Raw genomic sequence first — 15,056 nt, forward strand, 5'->3', positions numbered from 1 at the left:
TAACCACCACATTCCTTACCTATCCAATTTTGGGTTCTTTATCTTACTGTCTTGGTTGTATGAATTTCTACTGGAATTTGGTTGACTTATCAGAGGCTACATCAGAGAAAACAGGCTCCCACTCTTTCAGTAGTTAATATTTGCCAAGAGTCTCCTTATATTCAACTGCCCTCTCCATGCTGAGACTTGACCTGGCTTGGTCTTACTAAGCTAGGTTATTTGGCTAGGTTTTATGCCTCCTGCCATGATTACTGTGAGTTCATTCATGTACCTGCCCTACTGTGTCAATAAGACAAAATTTGCTTACAGTGACCACCTATGGCTTTTACATTCTTTTTGCTCCCTTTTCTGTAATAACCAGAGCCTTCAGAGGGGAGAACCAGCAATGTTAAATGGCTTAACAGGTAAAAACTTTTGCTACCAAAGCTGCCAAATTGATTTCAATTTCTGGGACCAATGGTGTGAAGAAAAGAAACTGACTCCCCTCAATTTCTCCTCTGGCTTTTACATGTGCTATGTGACATATGGACATTTACACAAACACACAATTAGCAAATATATCTAAAGGAAGGTTTTTTTGTTTTTGTTTTTATAACTTCCATTATTTTGCTTCACAAAAAAATGGTGTTTCAATATAGAGATATGGCTTATGGAAGAGATTTGTCAAGAATGCAGTTTTTCTAATAGATTATTGTTATTATCTTACCTTAAGCGAGTACATTACACAGTTTTTTATTAGTGAAAGAAAACACTTTTTATGAAAACCAAGACAGATTCTCTACAGTTTTTCCATGTATATACTTAACACCTTAAGATTAAATCTCTCCTCAGGGCAGCCCCTCCCCTACACCCCACGCCCCCCTACCGAGCCCTAGTGCTGATGCAGGTGCACTGCACCATACTGCTGTCATTTTGTGTCCAAACATGTGAAGCCATTAAACTATGCAGGGAACTGCTCCTTTGGTGACAGTAGTAGTAGCCAGAGCAGGCAGGCGGAGCTGACTAGGAAGGCCAGGTGGCAGGAGGGGTGGAGTGGCCACAGAGCAGCTGCAGTGGTGGGAAGGGGGATTGGGGCAAAGAATGACCACAAATCTATACACAAAGAACACCATGCTCTACCAGACAGACTGGAAGGTAGGGATTGGAGATCGGGGTTCTGCTGTTCTTCCTCAAACTGATTTTTCAGCCACGGAGAACAGCCATATAACAGCAAAGTAATGTCCTCAGGAAACTTTACTGCCTTCAGAATGAGCTGGCTCTGAAGAAAATGGGAAGGACACAAGAAACAGGACAAGGAAGGAGAACAACAGTGAGAGTCATGTTTGGGTAGGGGAAACGGAAGGTGAGACCATTGAAGCCATTGTGGAGGAGTCTGAAACTTTCATTATAGGAAAGGATAAAAAAAAAAAAGACATATCAGTGATGCAGGAAGTGGGCCAGGAAGAAGATGCTTGCCATCTGCCCCAGATCCAGACAGATGGAGGTGAGTTCCTCCAGGATGTCTACAGCAGTATACAGATGGTAATGATGGAACAGCTGGATCCTACCCTTCTCCAAATGAAGACTAAAGTAATGGAGGGTACAGTGGTGCCTGAAGCTGAGGCTACAGTGGACGATACCCAGATCATAACCTTGCAGGTTGTAAATATGGAGGAACAGTCCATTAACATAGGAGAGCTTCAGCCAGTCCAAGTACCTGTTCCTGTCCCTGTACCTGTTGCTTACTACTTCAGTAGAAGAACTTTAGGGGGCTTATGAGAATGAAGTATTTAAAGAGGGCTTTGCAGAAAGTGATCCAATGATATATCACATCTTACCTTTGTCTGACAGATTTCAGGTAGTGAAAGTGGGTGCCAGTGGAGAGATGGAGACACATGAGCAGGGGTAGCTTCCCCCTTAGGAAGGCAAGAAATACCAGGACTATCAGCCACCAGCCCAAAGGTCAAAGAAAACCCAAAAGAACAAACTTCCTTACACAGAGGAGGACAAAGATGTGGATGTATCCATGTATGATTTTGAGGAAGAAAAATAGGAATGACTGCTGTCTGAGGTTAATGCAGAGAAAGTGGTTGGTAATATGAAGTCTCTGAAGCCAACAAAAAAATTTTTTTAAAGTAGGTTTAAAGAAAACACTCATCCTTACAAGTGGCCAGACTGCAACTCGGCCTTTGTGACGAGTATTGAGTTGGTGCAGTATCGTCGTTATAAACACACTACTAATGAGAAACCAATTAAGTGTTCCATGTGTGGTTAAGCCAGTGTAGAAGCCAGCAAATTAAAATGACACATTTGTTCTCATACTGGAGAGCACTGATTCCAGTGAAATGTATGCAGTTATGCCAGCCGTTACACATACAAGCTGAAAAGACATATGAGAACTCATTTAGGGAAAAAAAAACTTTTGAATGTTATATTTGTCTTGTTCAGTTTACTCAGAGTGGTACAATGAAGACACACACTTTACAGAATCACACAGAAAATGTGGCCAAATTTCATTGTCCCCATTGTGACACTGTCATAGCCCGAAAACGTGATTTAGAAATTCACTTGAAAAAGCAGCATTCCTATATTGAGTAAGGCAAAAAATGTCACTACTGTGATGCTGTGTTTCATGAGCAATATGCTCTCATTCAGCATCAAAAGTCGCACAAAAATGAGAAGCACTTCAAGTGTGAGCAGTATGATTAAGCTTGTAGACAGGAGAGGCATGTGATCATGCACAAGTGCACTCACATGGGGGAGAAACCTTATGCCTGCAGCCACTGTGACAAGACTTTCAGGCAGAAACAGCTCCTTGATATGCATTTCAAGCTCTATCACAATCCCAACTTTGTCCCTGTAGCCTTTGTCTGTTCCAAGTGTGAGAAAACACTAACACTACAGAATACAGTGGCAAGACATGGAGACACCTGTGCTGGTCCAGATGGTGTAGAAGGGGAAAACGGAGGAGAGACAAAGAAGAACAAATGAGGAAGAAAAACTAAGGTGCGATCTAAAAAAAGAAGACTCCTCAGATAGTGAAAATGCTGAGCCAGATCTCAATGACAATGAGGAGGAGGAGCCTGCTACAGAAATTGAACCTGAACCAGAGCCTCATCCTCAGCCTGTGGCTGCAACCCCATCACCTGCCAAGAAGAGGAGAGGGAGACCTCCTGGAAGAACCAACCATCCCAAACAGAACCAGCCAATAGCCATCATTCTTTCTTCAGAGACTTGAAGTTCTTATCATACAGATCTTTCACTTCCTTAGTTAGACCTTCAAAGAAGATCTAATCCCAGTTCTTCACAAACTATTCCACAAAATAGAAAGAGAAGGTACTCTACCCAACTCATTCTATGAAGCTACAATTACTCTGATACCTAAAACACAAAAAGACCCAACAAAGAGAAGAAGGGAAGGGGAAGGGGAAGGAGACTGTTGGAGGAGGACTGACCTAGAGGTGGACAGTAAGTGGGATGTAAAGTAGATACATAAAAAAAATTAAATATATAAAAAAGACTGAAAAATAAAAAATGAAAGAAAACCCTCTTTGAACAGCAGAGAAAGGATGATAGGGGAGCATGCTAGAAAAACATCTTTGTTCGTTTGCTTAATTTTAAGTTAAATTTAACATTAACTGAAGCTATGAGGCCATATATGTGACAAGCACTACATGCCAGTTGGACAAGAAATATATAATGGAAGCATGACCAAGTTCCACAGCTTTCATTAGGCATCCTTTATGAGTCAGAGAAGAGGATAGAATACTAACTAGAGGAAGAAGCAGTGGAATTTATGTTGTCTTTTCTTGCAGATGTAGAGGAATGGGTCTCAGTGAAATGATGTTCTTGAGACATCTGGAGAAATGAAGAATATTAGATGCTGGTGTTACCTCTCACAGTGCGGAGTGCATGTCCTAGCATGTTTATATCCTAGAACTGCTGAAACAATGCAAAGCATATACAAGTTCTTTTTTCTTCCTCCACTTTCCAGGAGGTGATATTGCAGGCATGTGCCACCATGTTAAAGCATGTTAAGTAAGCAATCTACCACATGAGCTATATTTCCAGCAGATGAGAGGCCAAATATTTCAAGTATAGACTCTATTTTAGAGAACCTGACATAAGTTTGAGCTGGTACCTAATTAGTTTACAAATTGTTCCCCAACAAAACCTGAACATAGCTCCACTCTTTAGGCTAATCCCCATCAAGACCAGCATCTTCAGGTTCCACCCTCAACAACACCAGTGTTTCCATGTTATTTCCCCAACAAACCTGCACCCCCAAGCTACAAGCCCACCAATGCAGAGGGGAGATGAAATTAAGTTTATGGTATGACTCCCAGAGCCAACCAATTATGTTAAATGGCCATAATAGCTTTATACAGGCCAAATAGACACTTGCACACTTATGCCCCACTTGCTGATTACTATAAAGCCTTGCCCCCACCACCAAAACCGTCTTGGGTGAAATCAGTGAGCCATGAGAGGGGTGAGCCATCTCAAATAGAATAAAGAACCTGCTTTGAGTTACATCAGATCAGCTACTCTCAATTTTTGAGAGGATCAAACACTTCCTTGGCACTACGTCTTAGGTTTATCTCTGTATAGATCCCATGGCTAGTTCATTAGAGACCTCACAAAGTAAGAAATACAGCTTTTCTCAGTCTTTCTGCTGTGGTTTAATACTCATCCAAATGATCACTGTGACATTTATTTATTTAACCAAGTTATTAGTGAGCAGGCAACCTCCCCTTGATAAGGAAAACAGTCACATTAGTAGTATGAAGACACAGTCTTCCTGTACTAAAATTTATGACATTAGAAAGAGAATATGAGAACAGAATACAAGCTCATTGTGTGTGACAGATGTGGTGTCTATCTAAAGAGTAACAGTGGTTAGTGAATGGAAATTGCCCCTAAAACTTAGCAAATAACTAGTAATAACTATAAAAGAAAACTTTAAATATGGTAACTTGTTTCTAGTGATTAAATCACACAATTCTGAAATTGTCTTTGGAAGAGAAGTAGAAGCATCAATGGAGATGATGAAGTCTCAAATCATGTATTTTGTGAGGCAACCCTTATACAAAGATTATTATAATTTGCATGTGGTGACATTTTGTTTGACCTAGAAAAATATCTTAGATGGAATTTTATAGGAGAAGTGTGTTTTTGTTTGTTTCATATGGAAAAAGGCTATTTGGCTAAAACTGGGTGTAATTACATCATCAGTGCAGCCCAAATATATGCTTTAGTGTCTAGTATATAAGCAAGAGGTAACATCTAGGCTATGTAATTGTTTGCTTTGTAAAAATTAGAGCCTCAATTTGATTCTCAGAACCTCTGGTATCCCCAGAATCCATGTGTCATATGACATGAGTGGGAAGGTAGGAACAGAACAATACCTGAGCCAGATGTGTATATCAGTGAGTTGTAGGTTAAGGGAGATGTGCCAGGAAGTGGAGGCGCATGCCTTTAATCCCGGCACTTGGGAAGCAGAGGCAGGCAGATCAACAGAGTGAGTTCCAGGACAGCCAGGGCTACACAGAGAAACCCTGTCTCAAGAAACAAATGAAAAACAAACAAAGAAACAATAAACAAGATGATCAGTACCCTAAGCAAAAACTGAGATTTGCCTATGTACAAGTGCCTACCTAAATACATAAATATACACAAACACACAGGTTAAAAATATGTCCAAATATATGTAATCCTAAGTTTCTTTCTCAGAAAGTAATATCCATTGTTTAGGTTGTTCAAAAGCAACCAATGTATAATATGAACACCTACCTATTCTGACATCTTTTTTACTGTGTTGTTGGTCTTAGAAATAATTGTTATGACTCATACTGTCTATTATCAGGTGGCAGGTTATTGTATTTTGTCAAATAAGAGTGCAAATATTTTATTGTTATTTTGTTCTATTTTCTTTTTTGTGTGTGGTGTATGTGTTATGTAATGTATATATGTGTGTGTGTGTGTGTGTGTGTGTATGTGTTTGCTACCCATATCATCACATGTAAAAACCAGAGACTGATATCAGAATACTTATTTCTCATTCATATGCCTGGCATATGTTTTAAGATAGTCTTTCATTGAGCTCCAAACTCTCTGATTAGGCCAGCCTGTCTGGCCAGAAAGCTGGAGGACTACTGTTGCCTCTATCTACTGAGATCTCAAATTACAGGAACATATATATTGTTTGATTTTTTTTGTCCCATTGATTGAACTCAAGTCTTCCTGCTTTTATCAAGTCTTCTCTCCACTAAACCATTCATACTTCTTTGTGTGGGATTTATATTGTTTTTCCTCAGTGTGTTTTGCTTTTATTGTAAAAAACACTCAACTACCCAAGTCTTCAATATGGGTAAAAGTAAATGGTTCCCTATATCTCAAGGGCCTATTTATTTTTTGGATGAATAACTTGCTTTCTTCCTCTCTTTCAGTCTTCCCACTACACTGATTTATTCTACACAAATGCTTTGCAGCATGATTGCATCTCCAAATGAGCAACTTCTGTTGAGATTCACTGTTCAGCACCCTAGCCTTTGGTTTTTCCTTTTGTTCGACGTGGAGCTGCCATCACTAAAGTAGAATTCAACCCGGTGTCTACTGGTTCAATGACACAGGAAAAGCAATTTGAAAAATACAGTGGCATTTTAATTGCTAATAATAATGTTTTAAAATTTTCCAATGAATACCTAAGTAGAGTAAATGTTTTTCTTACTACAAAGCAATTAAAACAGTGGAAACAAGTTTATAATGATAAAAAACACACACATACACACACATTATTTGACTAATTACAGTGGCAGTGTATCACAGACTGAGTGACTGTCTTGAACATGCCTCTACCGATGTTTTTGTTCCTTAAGAACCTATGAAACTTTTCTGTAGGCACTCGTAGAACAGCTGCTGGTGGAACCTATTCCACAAAGAATTCAGTTCTGCTCGAAGCTCAATTTCTGTGCCAGAGATTCCTTTTGATTCTTCTCAATTCTTTTCCCAACCACTGAAATGCTTGGAGAGTATGCTATTGACAGCATTTTCAATGTTTTTGTTGTCTTTTTTTGTTGTTGTTTTCTGGAAAAATCTTAGGAATCTAAAATCTTTTCCATGCTCTAATTGGGTTTATAGGGTTTAATTTCCAATATGGATATGATATATATTTTGCTTTTAAGTTTTCAAAAGAGATTTTGGGTTAGGGTCAATATGATATTTGACCTACAGCCTGAAGACCCAAGCATGATCCTGAGGTTCCATAAATAACACTACATATGATGGCATATTTTTTCTAATTCAAGCATTGGGGATGAGATCCTGTCTTGTTTAGCCAAATCAACCAGTTCTTGGTTCAAATAGACCCTGTCTGTCTGAAAAATAAAACCCCCCAAACAATTGTCAATAGTACATCAGGTGGCCACTCCAGTATTCCCTAGGACATTCAAACACTCATGGACAATCAACCCAAGTCATGAATAATAGGTTCAGGGAAAGATCAAGTCTACAAAAAAAAGTTGTAAGCTAGAGATAAACTGAACGTGACTGCTGACATCCATCTCTGACCTCTACATACAAGCACACGCACACATAAGTATCAAAACACAGCAGCACGAAAACACACACATACACCCACACATACACATACATCCATTTTAAAAGATTTCACTATGTTCTCAAAGCAGACTCACAATTAAGTAAGAAAAAAAGTGTTCCTCTCTCAGCATTAAAAGTGTTATTATCAACCCCACAGGGATGTTGAATTCTGATCCTTCTGATTCTCCTACCTCCAACTCTTGAACTCTGGAATTATAGGAACATAACACTCTGCCTAGCTTACAAAGGAACTTTCTTAATTCTGATTAAAATTTTAGCACCTGTTTAGTTGGCCGGTTAGTTTTGTTGACATACAAAGATTTTTGTCTTCTAAGCTCTTAACTTAAATTACTAATTTAATGTAACTAAGATTTGAAAACAAGGCTTACAAAAAGCAAATAGAACACTGATATCTGCAGAAGTGGCTTTGTTTTTGAAACAGCTGCTATCAAAATCCAGGTCTTGGTTGATGGAGCAATTAGAAAGAATTGGACAAATGCTACAGCAACTGAAAGATCAAGAGGTTCACATATGGATTTCTAGAAGCAAAGATCTGGTGAGCTCTCCTAACTACTCTTTCTTATCAGATGCAGAAAAAAAATAACACTTTAATACCATTTTGTAGGACTACAGTCTACCTGTTCAGCAAAATTCTGCTGTTAGGATGATGCCTTTTTCAGTAAAAATTTTTGTCTTGCAATCTTGAAGTCGTGAGTTCATTTCCAAGAAGTTACATTTAAAAAGCCATTTTATGGTCTGAGCAGGATATATTTATATAGTTAAAACTTAGGTATATATACACATGCACACACAAAGAAACAAGCACATCACCACTGCCATCACTAACGACATAATCAACAGCAACAGAAAGGTGGGTGTGCATGAGAGAGGTTGAAGGGAGAAAGAAAAGGGCAAACATGGCAATTATAATTTCAAAGAAAAAAATTTTATAAAACTGCAATAGCTACCTTCCTCCTCTTCTTCATTCTACTTGTCCTTTGTCTGATACATTTGTAATATAATATGCTCAACTTCTTAAAATAACAGTCAGGTGAAGTGGTATGCACTCACATGTATTACCAATGCATTCCAGTAACCTCAGCAATGGGGAGACAGAGACAGATCATTGAGTTATAACTGTGAGCTAGGTTAATCTACTTGGAGAGTACCTTGTCAATGAGTGACATTTTTGGAAAAAGAATGATTAAACCTAGGAAGAAAAGATTGAAGGGAAGGAGGGAAGGAAAATTAAGGGAGGAAGGGAAGAAAAGAGGGAAGCAAAGTGTGCAGTGTTTGATGACTGCTTTCTATGGGCATCCTCTGCCTTCCAAATGTACATTCATGTACTTCCCAGTACACACACACACACACACACACACACACACACATACACAAATGAGGAGAGAGATTATGGAGACAGAGACAGACGACAGACAGATTACAAATCTCTGATCTCTTGAAATTTGTTAAACCATGCAACATGTGATAACTAGCAGGAGACTCAAAGTCCTCAGGTCTTAGCTGCCTTCTCTGCTATGGCAAACTGTAGAACTTTAAATCTATAACACACATTTTTTTTTCATTCTCCATTGGAAATCCAAATGAGACTTCCTTCAGAAGGATGCTACTAATGATATATTGTAGTTGCATTTTTATTTTGCTTTTTCTTTTAGTAGTAAGAACCTACAAATCAATCTTTTCCTCTATGATTAAAAAGAAAATATTGGAAAATTATGGATAATTAGAAGATTTAAATTCAAGGCAGGTTTATTTTTTCTTTATTCTCCTTCACAGGGAACTCACGTATGTCCAAATGTTTGCCTTCTTTCAGTTCTTCTCTTTGACTCAATAGGAGCAGTCACAAGGGAGGTCCTCAGGCTCACTATTAGGAGAATGAGGACTGACCTATGCATATAATAATGTCTCCAATGATTTTCACATGCTGATTTGATATTATTTTAATAATTATGTTATGATGTCAGAAGTCTCATCAAGCCATACTACACATGAGAAAGTCAGCTATAGAACTGGGGCCTGTGCTATTCTATGTAAGGCATTGGTGCCATGAGTGCCCTGTCAATGGGTAATGACCTCTCAATTTATTACACTCTCAGTTCAATAATGTATCCTGAAAAAAGTAGCTTTAATGGAGTATATTAGTTAGTTTTTATTGTCAATTTGATACATTGTGACCAACTGAGAATAGGGAACCTCAATTGTAAGAATTGCCGTGTTTGATTGACCCTTGGGACTTTCCTTTCCTTTCCTTTCCTTTCCTTTCCTTTCCTTTCCTTTCCTTTCCTTTCCTTTCCTTTCCTTTCCTTTCCTTTCCCTTCCTTTCCTTCCTTTCTCTCGTTCTCTCGTTCTCTCTCTCTCTCTTTCTTTCTTTCTTTCTTTCTTTCTTTCTTTCTTTCTTTCTTTCTTTCTTTTTCTTTTTCTTTCTTTTTTTTTTTTTTTTTTTTTTTTGGTTTTCCGAGAAAGTGTTTCTCTATATAGCGCTGGCTATCCTGGAACTCACTCTGTAGACAAGGCGGGCTTCAAACTCAAAAATCTGCCTGCCTCTGCCTCCCGAGTGCTGGAATTAAAGGTTGCTCCATCACTGCCCGGCTGGGATATTTCTTGATTGAAGATTTGTTGGGGCCGGCCTGCGGCTCTCATGTACCGGTTCGAGCCTGGGAGGCAACTGGAGCTGAAAGAGAAGAGGGAATCTAGGCGGGTCGAGAAATAATGGAAACCAAGATATGCTAGTCTGTTCAAGGTTCGAATGTTTAATAAAGAGTCTGCGCTTATAAGGAGGGAAACCCATTCCCTATCACGCCAAGTTTCTTGACGTTGTCAACACAGCCTTTTAGCAGTAATTCCCCAGATTCACAGGTAGTAGATAACTCCGGAAAATCTTGGAGAACCGGTTCGCCTCATGGCAGGTGGCAGACAGTGTCACAGCAAAGGAAACTAGTTGAGTTGAAGAAGCAGCACTGCAGGTGGCCCTGCCTCAGTGGTGTATGGTCTGAACCAGCCTGCCTAGACTGAAGGAGGTTACAAAGATTGATATGTGAGGGTCAATTACACTATGCGCAGCACCATGCCTAGGTTGATGGGCCTGGGATATAAAAGAAATGTAGCACCATAAAGCCAGTAAACAGCCAGTAAACAACATTCCTCCATGGTATCTGCATCAGTTCCTGCTGCAGCTCATGCCCTGACTTCCCTCAGTATTGTTCTATGACCTGGAAGTGTCAGCCAAATAAAACTCTGTTCCTAAGCTGTATTTATTCATAGTGTTTGTTATAGCAATGTAAAAGAAACTAGAACAGGAAGCATGTCGATTTTGGCTCACAGTTCTGAAGTATATATAGTCCATCTTGGTGGAAAAGTCATAGCAGCAGGAATGTGACACAGCTGGTCCCATTGTATCTATAGAAAGCAGAGAGCAATGAATGCTGTTTCTCAGCTCATTTTCCTCTTCATATTTAATATGAATTCTTAGTTTATGGGGGATGATACCAATCACACTGAGAGGCTATTCCCATTTAAATTCAACTCATCTCTCACAAACCTATTCAGAGGGTAACCTAGTGTATTTTCAGAAGGAAAACATTCCTCTGGGCCAATTTATAAAAGATTCTCTTTATTTGGTTAATTGTAGTGGAAAGAGCTAAATATGAGTGTCACCACATCATAGGTTGTAATTCTATCAACACTAATTTCCCTCTGCTTCATGACTCTAGATGTAATTTGAGCAACTGCCTTACAATTCTGGTACCATGCCTTCCCCATCTTAATAAACTCTTTTGCCCATGACCTGAAATTAACCCTTCCTTCATGGAGTTAGTGCTTGTCTAGTATTTGTATAATCAAACTAACAAATTGATGAATAATTGCTGCCACAGGTACTTCCTCAACTCTCTTTATTTCTTGCATGCTCACAGCACTTCTCACACTGGTACATAGGTTGTCCACATCATGAAAATCTTCTGTTTTTTTTACAGACCCAAAGAGTTTGCTTGAGCACTCATCTGAATTCCCACAGTTACTCCCAGGAGCTGATGGGGTTAAATCTGAAAGACTGTCCCCTACCATGGATATCAATTCCAAGCCCTGTAGGACAACTTCTCAGCAATCTGGGTTTCTAGTCTCCTCCTATTGTTGAATCACTTGTTTTAAAGGCTTGTGAATGCAGGGATATGTTCCTCATAATGATATAGGAAGAAAGAAATGGAAAAGGGTATATTAAAAGCATAGGTTTGATACAGATGTTGACACTCTCTCCCGATGAGTCATCAATCTCTCTCCATGTTCAGTACCTAGAAACTTGACTATATTTCTAATTAAGATCTTCTTGGATGCTTTTTGATACATAAGTGAATATTTGATCACATCATTGGCCCATAATAAGTCATAAACCTTATTAGTGATGAACTTCTAATGAATTTAGTAGTTCCATGTCAGGAGCTATGGGGTAATGAAAAAGTATATATCTATACATATCTGTTAATACTTTGTCACACATGGACACCAGACATACAGTTGTACAGAACGAAAGCCTAGGAGTAAGGCCTCACTCCTTAGACCAATTGATTGAACAATAATGGAGCATATAAAAGAAAAGAAAAAAATAATATTTAACTATGGGAAGCACATGCAATGTGCACTGACCATCTCAGCTGACATCTGAGTCCAGATACAACTCTTTGAATCAGTCAAAACTACACATTAATGTACATACATATACTATGAAGGAAATGGATCATCATGTTTTAGATTTCTAAGCAACCAAGCACTGAGAGCTTGCAAAGCATGTCCAGGCACTGCATACTTCATAAGTTGATATCCAGTTTTCTCATTTCGCTCTATGGCTACCCTTATGGAATACATAGACTTAGAGTAAGGGCAGAAGTGGTAGGTATTCTGCTGTAGTGCTAAAGACTTCTGTAGAAACACTGTTCTAAAATGGTGACAGTGATATCCTCACAGTCACAAGCTCTTGGAGAATGCAGTCCTCTAAATTTAATAGCCTTTACAATGCTTATCAAAACAACTGTGATTAATTATAAAATATACTTGACCTTGGTAATGGTGATGTCACCTCATATGAGGGATAGAGAAGGTCATTAGATTCTTGCCTAAGATTCCAAGCAGGTCCCCTTGGACTTGCTTCCATGTTGTGTATAGCTCTGTTCCTAGATTCTTAGGGCCTTGGCATGTGGTAGAGTCTGTGGATAGCAGACTTTTGAAGGGGTGGATGCCATTTCTGCAGCTATGGACAATGGATGAAAATCCATTGTGAAGTAAGTTTTTTGCATATTTATGGCTGTTTGGGAGTTACCATACATTTATAAATATCTCATCTCCCATGTCATGGCAAGTGAGCCCAATAAACCCACACTGTTCACCATAGCAGATTTATGTGTGACTGATAATTTTATTTATTTCTGACAGCCTATGCAGGCAAAGAAGATTTTCATCCATATCTCCCCAAACATAATACATGCCATCAGATTCAACTTATCCAACAAGAAAGGACAGAGTCACAATATAGAGGTTGCTATGGAAGGTCTTATCTGAGAATGTGATCCTTTCAAATTCCAGAGTTGCAGAGCAAGTGCCATGTAAGGGCAGGTCTATAGTGTATGTGGCAGTTCTTTTCTGACAAGAGGTACCATAGACTCATTGGGTCCTGGCAGAGGAACTGTGCTTAAGAATAAAGATTACTATGGAAAATGTGAGTTTTCCCAGGAATTGCTACTTACATTGAAGACTTAGGTACTTCTATTTTCCTAATTAATTATCTCCATATGATTCTGAACTAGGTACATGTAAGAAATGTTATGCCATGGGCAATACTTGAAAAACAGGCATACCTGTTATATTCTACATAGAGTGGCTGAACTTTAATCTATCCACTACCCAAGAGGACCCTTAAAGAAGGTACAACACAAGACTGGGGAAGTAGTTCAGCTGGTACAATGCTAACATAAGATGAAGATTCTCCAGGTTCCATGTCCAACACAGAATAAACTGGAGATGGCAGTGCCTACTTGTCATCATAGCACTTAGGATATGGAGGCCAGATGTCCAGGAGTTCAAGGAGAGTTGTGACTATATAGACATCTAGATTAGTCTGGAGAATAGATTGCTGAGAGAGAGAGAGAGAGAGAGAGAGAGAGAGAGAGAGAGAGAGAGAGAGAAAGAGAGACAGACAGACACAGACACAGACACAGACACAGACACAGACACAGACACAGACACAGACACAGACAGAGAGACAGAGTATTGGAGGGACAAGATGAAAAGGATATATATATATATATATATATATATATATATATATATATATACTATATTATTTCTCAAACTCACATTGTAAAGCAAATTTGGAAGATTTACTAGGTATAATCATTGTGTACAAGTATAGTACTACTTATTTACATAAGGGTGTTTTCAAATGAGGCTAATTTTTCTTGACTTACTGGACCGAGATTACTTTTATGTTGTACCCAGATTATTTTCGATACGTTTTACTTACTAAGACACATAAATTATACTTTGAAATTTAAATCAAGCAAGCTATTACACATAATATCTCTACACAATATGGTTGACATTTATAAGATCGTAAGTAACATTTTGTGTGCTTATCACTTAAGTACTTTTGATTTTGTCAATACATGATTAATTAGCTAAATCAGGCAAATTTTGTTTATGTATTTGGATTAATCAATTGTTCTGCCTTGTGTGAAATTTGATAGGAATGTTTAGCTAGTTTATCAAGTGAGGTAAATGGCAAAAATAAATACAGCATTTGCTATAAATGGCAAATAAGTACAAAATTAGTTGTGTTGGTTTAATCAGCAATACAGAATACCATTAACATCCAAAATAATTTCATTCTACTTTTTAGAGTTAATTGGTAATGTAAAATAGCAAGGTTATAAATCATGTTAAAAATTGCAAGGACTTAAAAATTGTGTGTGTGTGTGTGTGTGTATGTGCGCGCGCGCACTCATATGCATGCATGCCAAAGCAAGTTTGTCAAGATCCAAGTACAACATTCTGTGGTTAGTCTCCCTGTTCACTTGGAGTCTAGAGATTGAACTTAGGCCATTAGACTAGATATTCTGTTCCCCTAACTGACCCTGGCTTTTATTTTGCAGACTTATTTAAAATATTTCCCATCATATTCCACTATTTATTTTTAGAAAAATGCTGAGGATTATAGTTAAAAATAATAATAATTCATCAGATATAAGAATGGCTTGACATCTGGATTTAAATGTTGGCTGATGAGAAGAGAATCAATGCCATAACCTTTCTTCCTATTCACTTTATTTACTTTTTGATGAAAGTTTATGCATGCTATACAGGCCTGGAACTCATTATGTAGGAAAGAAAAATCTTGAACTTCTGATACTCCTTTTTCGACCCCTTAAGTGTTAGAACTTCAGATGTTTATTACTGTGCTAGTGTATTTGTTACTG

The 15,056-nt window shown here is 38.4% G+C and overlaps 1 pseudogene; it reads left to right on the forward strand.

Moving 5' to 3' along the window:
- Nucleotides 1-385: 385 nt before the first annotated feature.
- On the forward strand, nt 386-3,217 carry LOC110295725 (transcriptional repressor CTCF pseudogene; annotated as a pseudogene).
- The last annotated feature ends 11,839 nt before the right edge of the window (nt 3,218-15,056 follow it).

This window comes from Mus caroli, unplaced genomic scaffold (assembly GCF_978045245.1).
Source record: "Mus caroli unplaced genomic scaffold, Mus_caroli_1 scaffold_1, whole genome shotgun sequence".
NCBI classification, from domain to species: Eukaryota; Metazoa; Chordata; class Mammalia; order Rodentia; family Muridae; genus Mus; species Mus caroli.